General features: G+C 44.8%; 1 long non-coding RNA gene and 2 pseudogenes across 1 annotated transcript; 2 read left to right on the top strand and 1 right to left on the bottom strand.

Moving 5' to 3' along the window:
• The first annotated feature begins 1,666 nt into the window (after window positions 1-1,666).
• On the top strand, window positions 1,667-3,154 carry LOC116099940 (annotated as a pseudogene).
• A 463-nt stretch (window positions 3,155-3,617) lies between these two features.
• LOC116098205 lies at window positions 3,618-9,888 on the bottom strand. The gene is made up of 2 exons (XR_004121743.1): window positions 9,853-9,888; window positions 3,618-4,075 (listed from the first exon to the last, which is right to left on the bottom strand). It is a non-coding gene; the product is annotated as an uncharacterized LOC116098205 (long non-coding RNA).
• Window positions 9,889-17,128: 7,240 nt separating this feature from the next.
• On the top strand, window positions 17,129-17,202 carry LOC116100098 (annotated as a pseudogene).
• The last annotated feature ends 4,989 nt before the right edge of the window (window positions 17,203-22,191 follow it).

Here is a 22,191-nt window from a genome sequence, read left to right as displayed (position 1 = left end):
CTTTATACATGTCAAGCGAGCAGAATACCCTCCTACTCAGCTACACTCTGAGCCTCCTAGTGTCCACTTTAGCTGGGAGAAAAAGGCCAGGATGTGAGCATCAGGAAACAGATTCATTCTTTAGGCCTCAGTGAGTGTCAGATCTCTGGGGGCAAGTACAGAAAATTGACCTCGGGAGGGTTGGGTAGGAATTGAGGTGCTCTATCAATACTTGGGAGCTCTTCCCCACCCCACCCCTCATTCTGCAGTTTAACTTTGATCTCCTTTGGGTTGTGTTGCTTTCAACTTGAAATTGCATCTAGCGTGATTCTCGGACTGCCTGGACCACATCGTGGTTTCTTCGTTGTTGGGTGCACCTGAGTTCTGAGCCTTGGTTTCCTTTTCTGTTAAATAGGATATGGCATCATTTGGAAAGGTTGAGCTAGAGACCACATGTAGAGCCTAGCACATGGCATGAAGAGGGGGGTCAGCCAACATTGCTGCTGCTAGACAGTCCATTGTAAAGGAGAGACGGAGATTCCCAGTGGCCACAGAAGCTCCTGCGACCCTACTTCAGAGTCCCGAGGCCTGCTCTGCCGTCTGCAGTTATAGCTGCTGTTTCTAAAGCACTGTGTTTGTATGCTTCTGTCTTTCTCGCAAGGTCCTGAATGTGACTAACAGCTTCTAGGGACTGCCACAGAGCTTAGTAGTTACTTAGAATCAAAGACAACAGGAAAAAAATGAGCTTAGAATTCTAAATGACCCCTTTGTCCTAGTCATCCCGAATGGCCAACTTGACACAGCCTAGGGTCATGTGAGAGGAAAGCCCTACCAAAGGAATTGTCCCTACCAAACTGGTCTGAAGACTGGGGGGGGGGCTGTCTTGATTATTAGTTAATTTAGGGGGGCCCAGCCCACTGTGGGTGGTACCACCCCAAGCCAGAGGGAAGTGGGGTATCTGAGAAAGCTAGATGATGGTCTGGAGACCCTTAGTAATCAGGGGTACTTGCTGCTCTTCCAGAGGATCCTGGCTCCCATCTGGGAGCTCACAACTATCTATAATTCACATCCCAGGGGATCCTATGTATATTATAAACAGACAGGCAGACATCTCACAACCATCTGTAATTCTCATCCCAGGGGATCCCATGTATATTATAAATAGACAGACATACAGATAAAATAGATGATAAAATAAATAAATAGGCACCCAATGTCTGTAGGCTTTAACAAAGAGAAAAGGCTAATTAAGCATGTGCCTATGAGTGAGCCAGAGAGTGCACCAGCATCAGTGTTCTTCTGTGGTTCTTGATTCGAGGTTCCTGGCTATGATCCCTACCCTGACTTTCCTCAGTGATGGAGAGTGATGTGTAAGTTGTAAGAAATAGACCCTTTCCTCCCCCAGGTTACTTTTGGGCCGAGTATTCTGTCAAAGCAAGAGAAAGAAAATGAGGACACCTTTAAAATAGCCATATGCATGGAAGGCATCAGATACTCTGGACCCGCTAGCCCAGTGCTACCAAAATGACTGGGGCTGTTGAGTACTTAGAAATCAAGCCCAGCAGCTCTCTGAAGGACCCTCTGCCAATGCTTGAAAATGGGAGGAATACTCTGAGAAGACCTAGGAGTCAAGGAAGACATAGGCTAGAAAACAACTTTATGAGGTAGTGTCTTTCCTCCAGTCAACATGCTTACCTCAGATGCTCCCTAAGAAAGGCTGAAGAAATTTAAGTACTGAAGCAAAGACATGTCTTTGTAGTGACAACAGAGGATTGCTTCCAGCCTATAACTCCAGAAGACCAGGAAAGATGAGCAGGTGCTAAAGAGAAGAAATATTGATCTATTCTCCAGTGACATGTTTTCTCAAGCACCAGTCAAAGAGGCCAACTTCACTCTGGATGACATCATCCAAGGAGTGAATAGTTCGGATACGATCCTGCGTTTCCTGGCCACCCAGGCTACCAGGGAAATGCTATCTCAGGAAAATAACCCTCCTCTAAATTTGATTATTGAGGCAGGGCTCATTCCCAAGCTGGACTTCCCAAAGGCGACACCTCTCCCCAACCTGTAGTGCGAGACTGCCTGGGCGCTCACCAACAATGCCTTAGGAACTTCAGAACAGATCAGAGTTGTTGTGAAAGGGGGTGCCATTTAGCCCCCTGATTGAACTCCTCTGTTCCCCACACCTGACCGTGTCTGAGCAGGCAGTGCGGGCCCTTGGGAATATTGCTGGTGACTGTGCAGAATTCAGAGACAAATGTCATTTCCAATAATGCCATTCTGCACCTGATCAACCTTATTTCAAAAAACATACCGATCACATTTCTTCGGAACATCACATGGACTTTGTCTAACTTATGCCGAAACGAATATCCACACCCTTCTGAGGATGCCATGAGGCAGATGCTCTGTTAGTCAGCTCCTGCTGCATCATGATAATGAGATCCTCTCAGATACCTGCTGGGCCCTGTCCTACCTGACTGAGGGCGGTAAAGAGAACATCCATCGTGTGGTGACCACCGGCACCCTGCCCAGGCTTGTAGAGCTTATGACCAGCTCGGAACTCAGTGTCTTGACCCCTTGTCTCCACACTATGGGCAACATTGTGGCTGGAACAGATGAACAGACCCAAATGGCCATCAATACTGGCATGTTGAAGGTGTTGGGCCAGGCCCTGGAGTACCCAAAGTCCTCCATCCAGAAGCTGGCTGCCTGGATGATGAGCAACATGGCGGCTGGGCCCAGACACCACGTCCAGCTTTGTGTAACTTGCTGCCTGTCTTGGTAGACCTACTAAGGAATACAGAATTAGTTAAAAGTCCAGAAAGAGGTTGTGTGCACCGTGGCTAACATCGCAACAGGGGCCTCTCAGTGCCAGCGGACTCTGCTTGCCCACTCAGGCATCTTGGAGCCAATGCTGAGTCTGCTCACTGCCCCAGACATGGAGGCTGTCATCATCACCCTTGACATCATTTCTTATCTCCTCCAGATAGACCATCGACAGGAGAGGAAAAGGCTGTGTTTTCAGAGGAAATTGGTGGCTTGGAAAAAAATTGAGTCCTTACAGCACCACCACCACACTTACATTAGCAATAGTGCCCTGGACATCATTGAGAAATATTTATGTGAGGACGAAGATGATGACAGTTGGCTCAGGTCCAGGCTGAGAGTGTGAGTACGTGGAAAACTAAGGCATCTCACATGCCATATTTCAGCTGATCGATCATGGACTTCCACATGCCTTCTGGCAACAGCCCAGACCACGGACATCCACGTGGTCTCTGGTGGCTGTACAGATCTTGGACATCAGCTGGGCCCCTTGCCACAGCGAGAACCATGGACAGCATCATAGGTCTCTATAGCAGCACAGGCCAGTGACGTCAACACGGCTTCAGAGCAGATCAGACAAAGTGGCATGGCCTTCAGTGGTAACATGGGCCACTGACATTAATACCTCCCCCAGCTGCAGCAGGACCATGGACCCACGCATGGCCCTGGGCTGCAGTAGTCAAATACACATGACAAACGTTTATTTTTACGCGCTGAGGAGTCTAATTGGATAGGGACCATGTTTTTTGTTTTTGTTTTTGTTGCTGTTGTTAATCTTTTTTGTTAGTCTGTTTCTTTTGACTGGGGGATTGAGATTATTAACATACATTTATTAAAAGAAAAGAAAAGAAATCAAGCCCAGAGATAATGGCTCTGGTTCAGGTTGGCTTTCTGGGAAGGGACAACTGGGGACATGGGGAGAGGAAAGAGGAGGCTTTAGGACTGCAGGAACTGAGTGGAAACATTTGGCCTTTGGGACCAGACACATGCAGGGAGCAGCTGTTCTGTGACCAGGCATCTGTGACTGGCTAAACGAGAGCCTTGGCTGACCGCCATCGAAACTGCTTGCTGGAAACGTGGCTGCAGCATGCTGGGAAGACAAGTGCTGGTGCATGGGTTGGTCACATGGAGGGCTTTGCTGATCTCTGACATTGGATAGCCTTCCTTGCCTGGTGCCAGGGACTGGGAGACAGAGCTCCCTGGTCTTGACTCAGGGCGCGGATTGCCAGGTACCCAGAGAACACCCCCAGAGAGGAGCCACCACCACCTAGGAGGAAAAGAATGAGAAGAAACCAATGGTTAGCATAGGAAGGCTGCCGTGTTCACCGTGGTTCATGTTTCTTCACATCGAGGGTCTCCCCTGAAATGGCTGCCACTTCTTCAGCTGCTCTGAAGTTCTCAGAGGCAAGAAGGACAGAGAAGTTAAAGTCTTCTTGCTCCATGTCAGACAGACTTGAGGTCAAGTGTCAGCTGTTCTCTTCCTAGGTGTGTGATGCTGACTGACTCTAGCTCTCTAAGACTTCTCAGTAAGGTGACAGGAGTGCTATCTCATATAGCCACCTTCAGCATCATGTGGGTTGGATCCAGAAACCCCGACCAATACCAAAATCCAGGAGGGCTCAAGTCTCTGGAGAGACAGATGGTGCAGCAGTTAAGAGAACTGGCTTCTCTTTCAAAGAACCTGGATTTGGTTGGCTCCCAGCATTCACATAGCAGCTAACAACTGCCTATAACTTCTATTTCAGCGGATTTTACACTGAAATTCTGGCCTTTGAGGGCATTACATGTACATGGTGCATGGCATTCATGTAGGCAAAACACTGATGTACATGAAATAAAATAAACCAAACCAAAACAAAACCCTCCATCTAATTGACCTGTGGGCATGCATGTGAAGGCATTTTTTAATTGTCAATTATTGTAGGAGGACCCAGTCCACTGTGGGCAGTGTCATCCCTAAGCAAATAGGTCTCGGTTATATGAGATAGCTACCTAAGCAAGCCAGAGAAAGGATGTCAGTAAGCAGCATTTCTGCCTCCAGGTTCCTGCCTCCAGGTTTCTGCTTCCAGGTTCCTCTTTTGTGTTTCTGCCAGGGTTTCTCAACAATGGACTGTAACTTGTAAGATAAAATAAATCCCTTCCTTCCCAAGTGCTTTTGGCCAGTGTTTTATCACTGCAACAGGAAGCAAATTAGTGCAGACAGATCTCCCTGCATAGCCCAGACTGGACTCCAACTCCACTGACTCTCTTGCCTTAGGGCCCCAAGTATTTGGGTTATAGGTGTTTGCCAACATGTGTGGCCCTGATAGAAAACAGACAGGGTGACTGCTCTCTTGGGGAAAGGACATATTGGGCTCTATCTTGAGCTTCCTAGAGCTCACAGTCAGTCAGAGATGAAGTGTGACAAATGTCACAGCAGTGGAGGAGCATTTGGAAAGAGCTGTGTCAGGTGTTGGGAACAGCCTGGGGGAGACAGGGAAGTTCTGGACGGACTCCCAGCTGCCTCCTGCCACCCTCTCTGGCCTTCTCCCTGGAAGCATCAGCTAATGGGCCACTGAGAAGTTAGGAAGGTGAGCTGCTAGCTGTCGAGGTTGAGTTCTTTTAGTTTTTTTTGAAGTTTTGAGGTCTGGATAGGAAGTTTCTGTAGGTTGAAAAATGTAAATACTGAGGCTAAGCATGGTGGTACACACCTTTAACCCCAACACATGGGTAGCAAAGGCAGGAAGATCTTTTTGAGCTCAAGGTCTGTTAGGTTGACATAGTGGGTTTCAGACCAGCTAGAGATACACAATGAGACCCATCTCAAAAAAAAAAAAATACAAATAAGCCTGCATAGGTATCTGGCAAAGGATCATATAATAAGATGTGCACTGGAGCTAGGAAAATGGCTTAGTGACTGGAGTGCTGGCAGAGCAGGAGATGACCTAAGGTCGAGTTCCATAACCTGCTTAAAAAACAGGATGTAGTGTTTGATGCTTGCAGTGCTGGTCAGCGCTGGGCAGGCAGAGATAGGTGGATCCTCCGAGCTCCTCTGCCTCCCAGCCTACTTGACAAGCTCCAGACAGATGAGAGACCATGTCTCGAAACTAAAGTGGACAGTGTTCTGAGGAATGGCACTGAAGTTGGCATTACACACACACACACACACACACACACACACACACACACACACACACACACGATGCTTCTTCTCTTAGAGGTTTTATAAAGGCAACTGTGCTACAGTAAAGAGACAGAGCCCTGGCCTTGGAGGAAGGAGCTGCGTGTGTCCTGGTTCCACTTACTGTCCCTATCTAGTAAGTGAGCAAACTGGGGGCGGGGAGGGCAGTAAGAACAACCACCTTCTCAGGTGGTGGTAGGGTCACATACAGGTCATAAGAGACAAGCGTCAGAAGATGAACAAGCAGATGCAGACTGTTTACCCAGGAATCTAAGAGTCAGGATAAAATCAGTCAGTCTTCTAAACAGCAGGATGCCAAAGAGAACAAACACCGTAAATGTTTTAAAGACTTATGGTGCCTGGTTTGCGGCACCCATGTGGAATCCCAGTGTTTGAGAAGTGGAGGCAAGAAGAGTATGAGATCAAGGTTAACCACAGATACATAGTATATTGGAGACTAGCCTGAGCCACATGAGACCTTGTCTCAAACAAATAGGAAAAAAAAAAAAAAGACTAACACTTACTGAGCCTTCACTGTATCTAAGCATGATAGACATATCTCATTTAATCTCATAAACACTTGGTGAGATTCTCTTATCCCCAATTTATTTTATTATTTTACTTTTTATCATTGTTGTATGAGAGAAAGTCTCACTCTGTGGCCCAGGCAGGTTGAACTTGTAGCAGTCCTCCTGCCTCAACCTCTCAAGGGCTGGGGTTTCATAAACAAGCTTCTCAAACCCATCTTGTGGGTGAAGACTGAGGCACAGAGAAAGGAAGTGACTCACCCCAAATCCCCAAACAGTAAGCGTTAAGGCTTGAGTCCACACCCAGATGTTCAGGTTCAGAGCACATTTCTTTTTTCAGGCCTAAAGGATTGTGTACACCATCTCAATAAAAGGGAACCACAGAGGCTGTGGCCAGAACTCAGCTGGTAGAGTGCCTTCATAGCATGCACGGAGCCCTGGCTTACTATCTGGTGCCACATGAACTGGCAATGGTGGCATGACCCACTCTCAGGGATGGATACTGAAGGATCAGCTCAAGGTCATCCTTGGCTGCATAGTGAGTTTGAGGCCAGCCTGGGGTACCCGAGACTCTGTCTTAAAAACACAAAAGTCTCACGAGGACTCTGTTATTTCCAGGTGGTAGGTGTGGAGCTAATACACACAAAGGTAACTTTCAAGATCACAAACTAGTGGTAGTTGGTGTTAAGACTCCAACTCAGTGTCCACTGTGAGCCACCATGCTGATGCTATCATTTAAATATGTTTGGAATAGCTGCTTATGTTGAGGAAAGAGCTCCTTGCTCACAGTAAGCTGGTAGAGTAACCAGCTATGCTGCGATGACCCACTAGTGATTCTACTGGTCACTCTGAGCAATGCAGACAGGGTGGAGCAGGCTGTAATGAAAAATCTCAGGGACATTGTTGCAGTAGGGGTAGAAAATCTGTCCTGAATGAGCAGCCCCAACTACAAACTTTGGTGGCGAATGTTGCCTTACACTACCAAATAGCATTTGTGTAGGAGTTTATCAATATGAAAATGTGGCCAGGCATGGTAATATACTCTTATAAACTCAGCTCTTGAACTGAGGCAGGAGAATTGCTGGGAGTTCAAAGCCAGTCTGGACTAAATGGAGAGACTGGGTAAGAAGCTGCATAAGGGGGACAAAAGAAAGAAGAAGAAAGAAGAAAGGAAGGGAGGGAGAGAGGGAGGAGGGAAGGAAGGAGAGGAAGAGAGGAAGGCAAGCGGACAGGAGGGAGGATGAGAGGGAGGTGAGCGAGCTAGATTCTGTCTTTTGACAGCTATTGAGCTATTGTTCTTTTCAGAACAAGCATATCTAAAGGGCAAGCATAAACTGGACATATCTGCTACTCTGCTCTGAGTCCCCCTTCCAGGCCCAGCCCAATACTGCAGTCCTGTCCGCTCCACCGAATGCGGTGCACACGGCTAACGCACGAGGGCGCTCGGGTTGTAACTTGAGCATCAGAATACTGAGTCAGAAACTTGTGGTAGAAAGCGTCACTTTTCTAACCCCCACCAGTTTAGCTCCACTGGAAGGGCCACCGGAGCAGGCTTGGTGGGTCCTGCAGACCTGCTGCGCAGGTTGGGCCCTGGGCCAGGGCAGGCGCAGCATTCTTTGCCCAGCAGGTAGGACGCCTTTGCAGGTGGGTTGGGGGCCCGGGGACAGTGAGCAGAGGCTGAGTGATCAATAGCCTGCGTGGCTATAAGGCTCTCCTCCACCCTTCGGCAGGCTCCAGGGCCAGTCCTGCGTGCTTCCTAAGATCTTTTGTAACCTCACCCACTGCCACCCGGATCTGAGCACGGCCGCCCTCCGTGCTCGCTCCTGGGGACTGCAAGGTCAGCTGCTTGGCACCTCCAAGAGTGTGCTGCTGTGGTGTTCCCCTGACTGGCTGGCCTCTTGATTAATTTACACTCCACCTTTCCTCTTCAGGGACCCCTCTTTCTCCCTTTAAAGACAGGATAATTGATCAGCATGGTGACATATACTTTTAGTCCCAGCACTCAGGAGACTGAAGGAGGTGGATCTATGTGAGTTCGAGGCCAGCCTGGACAGCCAGGACTACACAGAAACCCTGCCTCGAAAAACAAAAAATAAGCAAGCAAACAAACAAAAATATAGGCTAATCATATTTAAAAAGATAACAGATATTGGTGGGAAGGATATCTCAGTAGTGACCAGAGTCAAGAGCAATTTGCTGCTCTCCTGGAGGACCTAAGTTTATTTCCCAGCATAGCGCCCTCTCCTGGCCTCCTTAAGCACCTGCAGGCACGCATACACACAAATTATATATATATATATAATAAAATTTATATAAAAATTAAATAATTTTTTATAAAAGACACCTGATGCTGAAGAGGCATCTCTGATGTTAAACATTTGCTGCTCCTGTTGAGGACCAGAGTTAAGTCCCCAGCACTGTGTCAAGTGGCTCCCAAAGGCCTATGTATCAGTAATTTTCAACCCTCCTAATGCTACAACACTTTAATATGGTTCCTCATGGTGTGGTGACCTCCAACCATAAAATTATTTTGTTGCTACTTCATAACTGTAATTTTGCTACTGATACAGCAAATATCTGTGTTTTCCGGTGTCTGAAGTGATCTTTATGAAAGGGCCATTCAACTCCCTCAAGGGGTCACAACCCACAGGATGAGAATCACAGCTCTATGGGACCCCAGTGCCTGATGCCTGGCTTCTGAAGGGACCTGTGCATATGTACATACATGCATATGAACTTACACACACACACACACACACACACACACACACACAGTGTACACACACACAAAGTAAGTCCTAAAAACAGCTAACAGACTTCGATGTGCTTTGTTCAGGAATGCTCATATTCATAAGGCAGGGAGGGGACACAACCTCAAGAAGGGCACTGTGGATTTCTTTCTTAGATCCTTAATTATGTTACTTAACTCGTGTCAGCTGTGCTCCTTTAAGAGCGGACGACTGGACTTCCCCACATCACTCAGGTGAAACATGAAGACATGACCTTAAAATCCAAACAGTAACTCAGACACTCAAAACCCCACCATTCCATGAATCAGCGCGGGTTCTGCAAGCCCGGAAGTTGCGTTTATTCAGCGACAGGTCTGGGAGACGTCTATTACTCAGCCGGTCTGCTGACAGATAAATAGTTCTCCTCGAGGTTTATAATTATGACAGTGACCGCACGTGAACCACGTAGCTGGCATCCCCTGTCACCTACTGGCACTCCAACACCAAGAGTCATTAACTCAGTGGGTGGCAGACTCACCTCAGTTTATCCTCCCTCTCCCTCCTCCCCTCCAAGAAAGCTGGAGCAATTAGTCCTCTGGGAAATTACTCTTCGCTCAACTTTCCTTACCTGGGTTTGACTTCTTTTCGGCCAGCTCAACTTTCACGTGACCCCCGCTGTCTCTGCCCCTCCCTGCCTCACCCACTCATCCCTACCCACCGCTCCCCACCTGACCACCCAGGAAACCACGTGTCTAAATTACACCCTGTGGAATTTGATTATAGCTGATTAAATGCATTGTTACAGATTGCCCTGACTTGTTCTCGGTTCTCTTCCTGAAAGAATAATCTGTGTTTTTTTGTGCGGTGGCTAACGTGGAAATCGGAACCGTGTAAAGTGCAAAGAGGAAGCGGCGGTGGAGTGCTCAGTCACAAATCGGTCCTCTGTACTGCACACTCTCACTCCCACAAGGCTTTGGGAAAGTGACCACAGCAGACAGTGGCAGAGGGGAGGGAAAGGTCGTCAGCCGGGTGTAGGATGTCGGGGGTGGGGGTGGGGGTGGGGGGGAAGAAGCTGGAGTGACAGCGTTTTCTGCATATAGGATATGGTAGGATCTTGGTGCGCACGAGCTCACGGTGCCCGTGGTTGCCTTCACAAGATCTGCACTAGATCCAGCCTGTCAATCATTCCTGAATGGAATTTAAGGCATTCTTGAGCCCCAGCCCCTAACTGAGGAGCTGTGGACAGTAAATAGCATTTGAGAGAAGGGGCAGAGAGAGTTTTCTTTAAGGGCGTGGTTTCCCTGTTGGTTGACCATGCTCCAGGGGATAGTCCCACACCCAAAAATATTTGGGCAGCACAAATTTGACCCTATATTATGGAGTATATGGGGTTAATCTGAGAGGGGGTAGAGAGAAGAGTGGAGAGTGAATAAGACCAAAATATTCTGTATGAAACTCTCAAGGAATTAATTGTGTATCTATATACCTATATAAAGGAATCTTTATCTATATCCATATCTATGTGCATATCTATATCTATATAGAGGAATAATCCAGGCTGAGGAGATGGCTCCATGCTTCAGCTTGCACTGCATCCACCCCAGGCAGCTCACAGTTACCTGTGACTTCAGCTACAGAAGATTTGACCACCTCTTCTGGTCTCTCTGTGGGCACTCACGTGCATGTACACACAGACATAGACACACATACATGAACACATTTTTTAAAAAAATCTTTAAAAAGAATAATCTGAATTAAGCTGTAAGCCTTGAGCTGCCACGCTCACTTAATCCCAGATATCTCAATAGCACGATCAATCAAAAGTTGTTTAATAGATGAGTATCAAAATGTGATGTCAGGATGTGTGTGTGTGTGTGTGTGTGTAACCAGAGTACATTATATACATATATGAAATTGTCTGAGCAGGAAGTTAGTTAATAGGTTATATAAAAATGGGACTTCATTGGTGAGAAACAAGAAAGGAATACTTGAAAAATTTTGTAATGGAAAAATTATAAGCATAACCAAGTGCAATGAACTTGCTTCAAAGTCACACATCTCTGATAATTGTTAATGCATAGCTAATTTGTGTCACCTCCTCCTTACCTGCCCCACCCCTATGACTCCGAAGTAGTCACTGCACCTGTAAATATTTCCACAAGTATCTCTAATATGAATATTTATGGGCCCACAAGATGGCTCAGTAGTTATCAGGGATTGCTGTCAAGCCTGACTTGCCTGAGTTCGATCCTCGGGATCCACCTTAGGAGTCTATTAAAATTTTTTATAGCATATTTATACTGGGACCCAGAGAAAGCTCACAGGTTGTCCTCTCATCCCCTTTACCCCTGCTTGACTTTTCTTTCCTAAGAAACCATGCTGGATTTTCCAGATACTACCCCACAGTGTGTCACTTAGCAGGCTTTTCTGATGTCTGTGTGTCCAACAAATGAGTAGTTTTGTCTTTGATCAGATGTGGCTATATTTTATTTCCTTCGTATATATCTTGCTATAGTTTCTGTCTTAGTTGGAGCTTCTATTCCTGCACAAGCATCATGACCAAGAAGCAAGTTGGGGAGGAAAGGGTTTATTCAGCTTACATTTATTTGCATGTTGCTGTTCATCACTAAAGGAAGTCAGGACTGGAACTCAAGCAGGTCAGGAAGCAGGAGCTGATGCAGACAGAGGCCACGGAGGGATGTTTCTTACTGGCTTGCTTCCCCTGGCTTGCTCAGCTTGCTTTCTTATAGAACCCAAGACTACCAGCCCAGGGATGGTACCACCCACAAGGGGCCCTCCCCCCTTGATCACTAAATGAGAAAATGCCTTACAGTTGGATCTCATGGAGGCATTTCCTCACCTGAAGCTCCTTTCTCTGTGATAACTCCAGCTTGTGTCAAGTTGACACAAACCCAGCCAGTACAGTTTCTAAATTTCCCTCTTGCCATTTCTTATGTATATATTCAGAACTTTAGAAGTTAAAAGAAGTTTTTTAACATGAAGTTAGTAATTTTTTTGTTTTGTTTTGTTTTTTTGTTTTTTTGAGACAGGCTTTCTCTGTATATCCCTGGCTGTCCTGGAACTCACTCTGTAGGCCAGGCTGGCCTTGAACTCAGAGATCTGACTGCCTCTGCCTCCCAAGTGCTGGGATTAAAGGCTTGCGCCATTACTGCCCGGCTAGTAGGAAGCTTTTTCAAAGGATAGCTTTAGAAACCAGATAATAGTGGGGCAATTGGAAAAATGACTGTTTTAAATATATAGTTTATTTTTATTTTCTGTTCATTGGCATTTTGCCTACATGTATATCTGTATGAAGGTGTCAGAAGCCCTAGAACAGGAGTTACAGACCAGTGTGAACTACCATGTATGTACTGGGAATTGAACCTGAGCAGCCAGTGCTCTTAACCGCTGAGCCATCTCTGCAGCCTCAACATTCTAATAGATTCTGTAACTTAGTAGATGGTATTATTTAATTGATTTTTCCTAGTGCTGATAGATGTACTCCGGCTAGATAACATGTTGGTACTTGAGGATGCTGGGGGATAGTTGTATGCATGTGTATAGTCTTAGCACTTGGAGGTAGAGGCAATAAGATTAAAGTTCAAGGTTATCTTTAGCAATGTATTGATTTCAATGCCAGGCTGGACTACAATAAAGCTTGTCTCAATAAAATAAAATTTTACAAGGAAGACAGCTGGAAACCTTTTCACAGACTTCCTGAAACGTAAATAAAAAAGAAAGTCTGGAGCAAAGGCTTAGCGGTTCCTAGCACTGGTCCACTCTTGCAAAGTGGACCGTGGTTTGATTCTCCACACACACACACAGTCAGTCACAACCATTTGTAATTTGGGTTCCAGAGGATTCAATGTCTTCTGACCTTCTTGAGCACCAGGCATGCATGTGGTACACATATATACATACAGGCAAAACACTCATTCACTGAAAAGAAAATTAATCCCTGAACTCAGTTATGATGCTTCTAGGAAATCTTAGCAACTCTACAGTGAACAGGAATGAGGCCTGGCATTTCAAACACAGGGAGATAAAAGGGTCCTGGGGCCAAAGACATAGGCAAGGGCAACATCAAGAAGCTTTTCTATTTTTGAGTTAGATCTCAATATGTAGGCTTGGAACTCACTATATAGAGACCAGGCTGGCCTCGAACTCACAACAGAGACAGAGGCCTGCCTCTGCCTCTCTGCCTCTCTGCCTCTCTGCCTCTCTGCCTCTCTGCCTCTCTGCCTCTCTGCCTCTCTGCCTCTCTGCCTCTCTGCCTCTCTGTCTCTCTGCCTCTCTGCCTCTCTGCCTCTCTGCCTCTCTGCCTCTCTGCCTCTCTGCCTCTCTGCCTCTCTGCCTCTCTGCCTCTCTGCCTCCTGAGTACTAGCAGTAGGCACTACCCTAGAAGTGAGTATCTAAACCTAAGTCTGTGTTAGGGCAGAGAGTGCGATGTCAAGAATGAGCTCTGAGAAAGGCTTCTGTCCAATGAGCTACATCAGTTGTCATGCCAACAGCTGTCACATGGAGAGTTCTTGGAAATTCTCTGTTTAGCCAAGGAGGAGGCACAGAGTACAGGGAGAGCCACTGAACGACAGGCAGGGTTTGCTTTATTTTATTTCTTCATTTACTGTTACAGGTTGTTCCTACAGACCCACCCTCTCTGGATAAACCATCGGGAAGATGTACATAATGTTAGACAAAGAGCTTTTGTTTGAAATGTGTCCCCACTGACTCATGTGTTTGAACACTTGGTTTCCCAGCTGGTGTGGCTAGTGTGGAAGGCTGTGGAGCCTTAAAGAGCTGGAGCCTAGCTAAGGGAAGTGGGTCAGGGAGGTGAGGCCGGGATGGGCAGAGTCCAGTGACAGCACCTGCTACCATAAAACTGTCTACCACTATGCCTTCCTCTCCTTAATGGGCTGAACCACCTCAAATTGAGCCAGAGTAAACCCCCTACCCTTTAGTTGTTGTCGCCACCTCACCGACCAGCGGAAATAAGGAGGCGACCATGAACTCTTCTCCAAGCAGTTTATTCAGGAACCTTGTACTACCAAATCATTCATTCATTTCTCATTCTTTTTCTTTCTCAGCCCCCAGCACTCACGGGTTAAATACTTTTCCTGGTCCCAATCAGCATCGGCTACGCGGCAAAGCATAATAGGCTATGGTAAATCATGCCAGCTTGCATCACAAACTAGAGGCACTCAGCTTTTCCAAATAAGGGCTTGTTTATCGCAGTGCTTTCTGCTCTGGCCAAAGGCCAGGCGCCATATTTAGGGTAACAGCTCCTGCTCTCCACAAGTTGTTTCTTATCAGGTGTTTGGTGACAGCACGAGAAGAAAAGTAAGGAATCCAGCCTCCCTTGGCTTTGGAAGGTTCACCCCAGCCTGAGATACCTTCGTCAGAGAGTCAGAGTAGCTTACCTTTCTTTTCCTTTACCTTTTCAACTGTGAGTGCATGTGCTATTTATAAAAATGAAGTTCAGCTTAAAACTCACATAGCAGGGACTAGACGGTGGGCTCCATGGGTGGGAGCGCTTGCTCTGGAATGATCTAAGTTTGGATTCCCAGAACCCATGTAAAAAGTCAAGCGTGGCTATGCGTGCCTGTGTGTGTGTGTGTGTGTGTGTGTGTGTGTGTGTGTGTGTAGACAGATGATCCTCAGAGCCACTTCTGGTTCAGTGAGAGACTTCCATTTCTAGGCCATAAGGAGGAGAGGGATGGAGGAGAACACCTACTATCTTGCCCTGATTTCTGAACATGTATATTAAGCTGTGCACAGTCACACACCCACATACACGCATCACACATACCACACACATGAACAAAAGAGTATGAGTCATAAAGTTTGATAGGCCACACCTTTAATCCCAGCACTTGGGAGGCAGAGGCAGGTGGATCTCTGATCGTTCATGGTTGACATAGTGAGCTCCAAGTCAGCCAGGGATACACAGAAAGACCCTGACCCAAAATACTGCAACCATGACAACGACGACAACAACGATGACGACGACGATGACAACGACGATGACGACGATGACGACGACGACGACGACGATGATGATGACTAAATAATACAAAAAGTTCTGGTGCCTGGAGAAAGGCTCAACGGTTAAGCGTATTAGCTGCTTTTGCAGAGGGCTAGAGTTTGATTCCCAGCACCCACATGGCTGCTAACAACCATCCAATAACTCCAGTTCCAGGCAATCCATCTGGCCTCTGTGCCACCATGCATGTATGTGATGCACACATATACATAAATAGTACAAATGTTTATTAAGAGACTAAGCAACAGTGTCTGGAGAGATAGCTCAGTGATCGAGTAAGGACTGCTCTTAGAGAGGCCTCAAGTATAGTTTCCAGCGCCCATATCAGGAGGCTCAGAGCAGCCTGGAATAGCTCCATCTGATTTCTATGCATACCTGCAATCATGTACACATACCCACAGCCTGTATGTGTAATTTAAAATAATAATAAAATTACAACAAATGAAACTGAATCTAGTAACGAGAGGCTGCCTTCTCCCTTTTTCCCAGTTCCCTGCCCTGCATGTTTTAAGCAGTTGTCATTAGTGGGTGGGAGGGTGTGTTTGTGTGTGGACCTGGGCTGATCCCCAGAAGGGAGCAAGGGGCTCTGTAGAACAACACATCTCAGAGCACACAGCTCTCAGAATCTTGGTGGGCAGCATTCAAGAAGCAGAGAGGGAGAAACCAGAACAGAGGTGTGCATTCAGAAGACATGTGCTCATGTGATTCCATTAAGTGTGTGTGTGTGTGTGTTTTAGAAGAATCCCAAAAAATTTTTCACAGGATTCTACTTCTTGCTTAATTTCTGTCTCCAGAAATTAAGGGATAGAAATAATTCAAGATGCTTGAGTTGGCTCTTTCCTCTCCTAAGCTTCCAAAAATTGCTCAGTGGGTGTTCTTATTGGATGAGGCTTCCATTGTTGATGCTAAAAATATTTATTTACATTGTTATTTCCCATCTATACTTATTTATTATCCAATATATGGATTATAAGATAGGTGCTTACATTTTTTTTTACATAATGATTTAGTGTGCAGTCAACAACAACAAAAAGAAATAAGAAAAGAAATTAGAAACCAGATGTGGTGGTACACACCAGTGTGCAAGGCCATCCTTGGCTAAGTAATGACTCTGAGGCTAGCCTACGCTACAGGAGATCCTGTCTCAAACAAACAACAACAAAGAAATGAAAAATCAACCCAAGTCTGGCAAGACTTCTGCAGAGTGCTCGCTTTGGCAGCACATATACAAAAATTGGAACGATACATGTCGGGTGCCTTTTTCGTCCCAGCTGGACATAAGGAGGCTACCACCGAGCCCTTCTCCATGCAGTTTAATCAGGAACCTTCATATTTACTTCTTACTAGCTAGCTTCTTTTATATTCTTCTATATCTTCTTCTTACATCTTACTTATTACTACTTACATACATCTTATTAGTTACATCTTATTAGTTACATGCTTATTCCTAATTCTATATCTTACATCTATTCTTACATCTTACTTCTATATCTTCTTCTTCTCTCCTATCCCATTACCAGCCCCAATTCTAAATATTTACTCCTAAATCTTATATAACCCATCACCAGCCCCAATTCTACATACTTACTCACTACTTCTTATTCTTTCCTCATACTTACTATCTATACATACTTACTCAATACCCTTCCAGCCCCCAGTCCTTGTGGGTTAAATACTTTCCCTGGTCCCAAACTTCATCGGCTACGTGGCAAAACATAATAGGCTACGAGAAATCATGCCAGCTTGCATCATAAACTAGAGGCACACAGCTTTTCCAACTAAGGCTTGTTTATCTCAATGCTCTCTGCTCTGGCTGGAGACCAGGTGTTCAATATATATGTATAGGGTGGCAGCTGTGGCTCCCCACAGATACAGAGAAGATTAGCATGGCCCCTGCGCAAGGATGACACACAAATTCATGAAGCATTCCATATTTTTAAAAAAGAAACAAAAACAAAAAAACCCAAAGACTTCTGCAGAAATAATTAGTTTCTGGCTTATAGATTTTTCTAAAATATCAAACATTTCCTTCCTTTCCTTAAAAAAAAGATGTTTGTTTTTTTAAGTGCATTCATATTTTATGTGGGTGTATGTGTGTGTATTACGCCGTACCCATGGATGTCAGAAATGATCATTACATCCCTTAGAATTGTAGTTAGCAATGGCCGTGAGCTGCTTCCAGGTGCTAGGAATGGAACCCTGATCCTCTTCCAGAATAGCCACTTAGATAGCTCTTAACCAGTGAGCCATCTCTTTGAATCTCTTCCCTTCCCTCTTTCTTCCCTTCCTCCCTATGATGATTCTCAGACCTTCATTACAGGGAGTTCTTGATCAGTGCCTGAGCTCAGAGAAGAAGAGAAGAAACAAGATTGGACAGGATTGGACAGGGAGGAAATTTGCCATTGATCTTATTCTGTGCCCTCAATCTGTCCGTCCCATAGATAGTGATTAAAGTGTGTTTGATGTTCAGAGTTGTCTAGAGTTGGGTAAGAGACCTAGGCTTTAATTACCTGCCCCCTTACTCTTGCACACCAATGGCTGTCATGTTCTAAGGGGCTTCATGAGCTAGCTATTGAAACACATCTGGGCCACAGCGTATAGTCTTGTCTACAGAGTCAAAACATCAGCTGAGATAAAGTGCGCACACGGCAGAGGTAGGAATGAGCTGTTTCTCACCAAGTCCTGGGTTTAGGTGACACACTCTTCCTAGACACTAGGTCTACAGCTCTGATAAGGCTGCCATTATGTGACTGGCAGCCACTGGGCCCTTAACTGTGGTCCAAGCAGGGTAGTCTCTCCTAAGTAGGTCTGAGTCGCTTATCCACGTCACACAACCACATGCTGTTTTACTTTCCTTGCCAAAAATAAAACTCTCCATTAGAAACTGAATAACCATGAGATACTTTCTAATCTTCACCCCACTTATCAGGCAACTGTCTTGCCATTTAGAGCAAGCTTTAAAGAGATAGATTCATCTCAATCTGCCTCCCTTGCCCTACCCCATCTGCTTCAGTAGCAGGGAATCTTTGTTTAATCTGACTCCAGGTCCTTCTTTGTGTTTGAGAAAAATACTCCGTGTTCTTCTGCAGCTTCTCTGTGTCCCAGTTGCAGCTTCAGGAACTCGGATCAGTGCCATCAAAGTTGTAATTTAAAGCTTTCAGAGGCCCAGGCTTTCTCTGCCCTGGACAGTTATCAGCTCTCATAATCGAAACCACTCATCCTTTTGTTGCTTGCATAATAGAGAAAGTAGCTTCCGGCTCCTGGTGACTTGGCAGAATATGAATACGGAGCGGGCGGGAGGCAGAGAGGAAGGGAAGAGGAGGGAGAATGAGAAAAGACAGAGGAGAGAGGAAGAGGGGAGGAGGGAGAGAGAGAGAGAGAGAGAGAGAGAGAGAGAGAAAGAGAATGACCATAGTGGGTCTATAAGGGTCCTTTATCACTCTATCCTCTGAAATCTTTTTCATTAGATTGGATTTTTGCTCCTCCCCAACCCCTTTCTAGGACAAAGTCTCATATGGCCCAGGTCCGAGGCTAAGAATGACCTTGAACTTCTGATCCTCTTGCCCCTCAGGGGGCTTATAAAGAAACCAGGTGACACCTGCCAGATGTATACTCTTTTTTTTTTTTTTTTTTTTTTTTTTTTTTTTTTTTTTTTTTTTTTTTTTGGTTTTTTGAGACAGGGTTTCTCTGTATAGCTCTGGCTGTCCTGGAACTCACTCTGTAGACCAGGCTGACCTTGAACTCAGAAATCCGCCAGTCTCTGCCTCCCAAGTGCTGGGATTAAAGGCATGCACCATCACCGCCCGGCCAGATCTATACTCTTATTTTTCCTAGCCCATGCCTTCAGAGGCAGGTGGATCTTTGTGAGTTTGAGACCTGGTCTGCACAGCAAGTTCCAGGCAAACCAGAGCTGCGTGGTAAGACCCTGTCTTAAAAAAAACAAAAAAAAACAAAAAAAAAAAAAAAAAGGAAGATGTGCCAGAGTTAAAGGAATATGATATGACTACCCAGCAGTTTTAAGGTTTTATAGGTAGTACTGCATGAACTGGGTGTGCTTGCTATACCTAAAATCCCTCCTAGCACTCAATAGGTAGAGGGAGATGGAGCCCTATAAGTTCAAGGCCAGCCTGGTTCTTCCAGGGCTACATAATGATACTCTGGCTCAAAAATGTTATATATACATATATGTATGCAATCTCTATATGTTTTAATGAGGATATAATAACTGCATATTTAAGATATAATAACTATGCATACATAGGTATGTTGTGTCAAGGTCACATTGTCACAGTATTCTATTGTGTAGGGTAGCCTACATACTGATTGATCATTCATACGTTTATCATATCCTGTGACAAGAGCACTCAGAAACATCTAATTTAAAATTTTGGGGGCTGGCAGGGGATCTCAGTGGTTAAAGGGCTTGTCATGAGTGCTAGCTAGCTTCATGTCAGCTCAACACAAGTTAGAATCATTTTGGAAGGGATAATGTCAATAGAGAAAATGCCCTCACCAGATTGGTTTATGGGCAGGCCTGTGGTACATTTTCTCTCTTTTTAAATATTTTCTTTCTTTCTTTTTTCACTCTCCTTCCCTCCCTTCCTCTTTCCCTTTCTTCCTTTCTTCCTTTTTTTTTTTTCTTTTTGAGACAAGGTCTCTCTATATGTAGCCTTGACTGACCTGGAACTCATACGTAGAGCAGGTTGCCTCAAACTGAGAGATCTGTCTGCCTCTGCTTACCAGTGCTGGTATTAAAAGTACTACTATGCTTAGTTTGGTGCATTTTCTTGATGGATGAGGGGGACAAGCTCCCTGTGGGTGGGGCTACCCCAACCTGGCGGTTTTGGGTACTACAAGAAAGCAGGCTGGGCAAGCCATGAAAGCAAGCCAGCAAGCCGCAATTCTCCACGGCTTCTGTCTTAGTTCCAGCCTCCAGGTTCCTACCCTGCTAAGTTTCTGCCCTGACTTGTCTTGGCAATGAACTGTTACTTGGAAGTGTAAGAGGAAATAAACTTTTTCCTCCCCTAGATGCTTTTGGTCATGGTGTTTCATCACAGCAATAGAAATCCTAACTAAGATAGCATGCAAGCCTGAAGACACGAGTTCAAACCCTGGGAACTTCACCCTTTCTTCTGTCCTGCTCCTAACCCCTGAATCTTTGTTAACCACTATCTTACTAGGTGAGAGTGTCTGATACACCAGCTTCTTAGATTCTACATATAATAGAGATCATATAGTATTTGTAAAAACAAATACCTTATTTGAACAATACTGTATTTATGTATGTTGCTTAACATAATGCCTTCCTGACCCACTCACATTACCACAAATGACAGGGTCAGTCACATCCTTGTTTATGACCAAGTAGTATTCCATTGCATAGACGTACCATAGTCTTTCCCCCACTCATCTGCTGTTAGTCAATTATGATTATTCTATTTCTCAGCTTTTATGAGAGTGCTGCACCGGATGTCTCTGATATGCTGATTTCATTTCTAGGGTTAGATCTTCAGTAGTGTGACTGCTGGATCCTAGGTTATATTTTAGCTTTCTTCCATCTTTTCTGGTCCTATTTTTTTCCTGTGTGATATGTATATATGATTGCTCGAGTCTTCCTCATATGAGAGGACTTTCCTGCTTTCTCTCTCCATTTCTGACTCCTCTTTCTGCCAAAATAACTACATCAAGCTGCAGTTTAATCCAGTTGTGGTATTTATATTTTATGACCATATAAATGTTGTTTAATAGAGAACCAAGGAAAGTCTGGAATTTTGCAGACAGAATACTTGAAAGCAAAACTTAGGGGAGATTTTGTTCTCTGATAATTTCATGAATGTATACTATGTATTTTGATCACATATACTCTCCATTCCCCTGTTATCTTCCTCCCGCTTCTCCTGAACCCCCTTTTCATTCCCCCTAAAACTCCCCTCCTGCTTCCATTTCTTCTTGGGGTTTGTGACCCACAGAATTTAATTACAGTTGCTTACATGAGCAACTCCATTTATAATTATACATGGTATCAAGTCTGCTTTATATATAGATACAAATAATTTTAAAACATACACTTAGCGTACCCTGTGATTTTTAAAAGATTTGTTTTTTATGTATTTGTTTGTTTATTTATTTATTTATTGTGTATGTGTTCAGGCTCCATATCCTCTAGAGCAGTGGTTCTCAACCTTCCTAATGCTGTGACCCTTTAATACAGTTCCTTTAATGTTGTGGTGACTCCCAAGTATAAAATTATTTCATTGCTACTTCATTACTGTAATTTTGCTACTATTAAGAATCATAATGTAAGTATCTGATATGCTGGATGTCTGATATGCAACCCCTGTAAACGGGTAATGTGACCCTCCAAAGGGTCTCGACCCACAGGTTGAGAGCTGCTGCTCTAGGGTTGGGGTTACAAGATGGCTGTGAGCCACCAGGTAGGCACTGGGAACCAAATTTGTATTCTCTACAAGAGCAGCAACCACTATTAACAGATGAGTCATCTCTCCAGCATCTCCCTTTAAATTTGTAAAGAATGCAACTACTGTTTAAATTGAAGGGAGACTGGAGACAAGCATCTATAGCTTAACTGAAGGTTGTCATGATTTGGAAGAACTTGCCATTGTTGACAGCAATGCTGGTGGTTAAATATCCTGGTACCTGTGTGTAAAAGCCTCCTTTCTCAAATGCATGGATTTAAAAGAGTTTCGTTTTACCCTTTCTTTTTTTTTTTTAACTTTTATTGCATTATGATGAGAAAAGTTACTTGATTTCAATTTATCTGAATTTGTTAACATTTAAAAACATATTTTAAGTAAATAGAATTAGATCACATTCTTGTTTCTCTTTTGTACCCCCACTACTCCCAGAGACCCCCCTTCAATACCTACAATATCTTTTTTGTCATATTCCTTAAAATTTATAAAATAT

Source organism: Mastomys coucha, unplaced genomic scaffold (genome assembly GCF_008632895.1).
Source record: "Mastomys coucha isolate ucsf_1 unplaced genomic scaffold, UCSF_Mcou_1 pScaffold20, whole genome shotgun sequence".
Classification (NCBI taxonomy): domain Eukaryota; kingdom Metazoa; phylum Chordata; class Mammalia; order Rodentia; family Muridae; genus Mastomys; species Mastomys coucha.
Note: the sequence above shows the minus strand (reverse complement) of the source record. Positions and strands in the feature narration are given on the sequence as shown.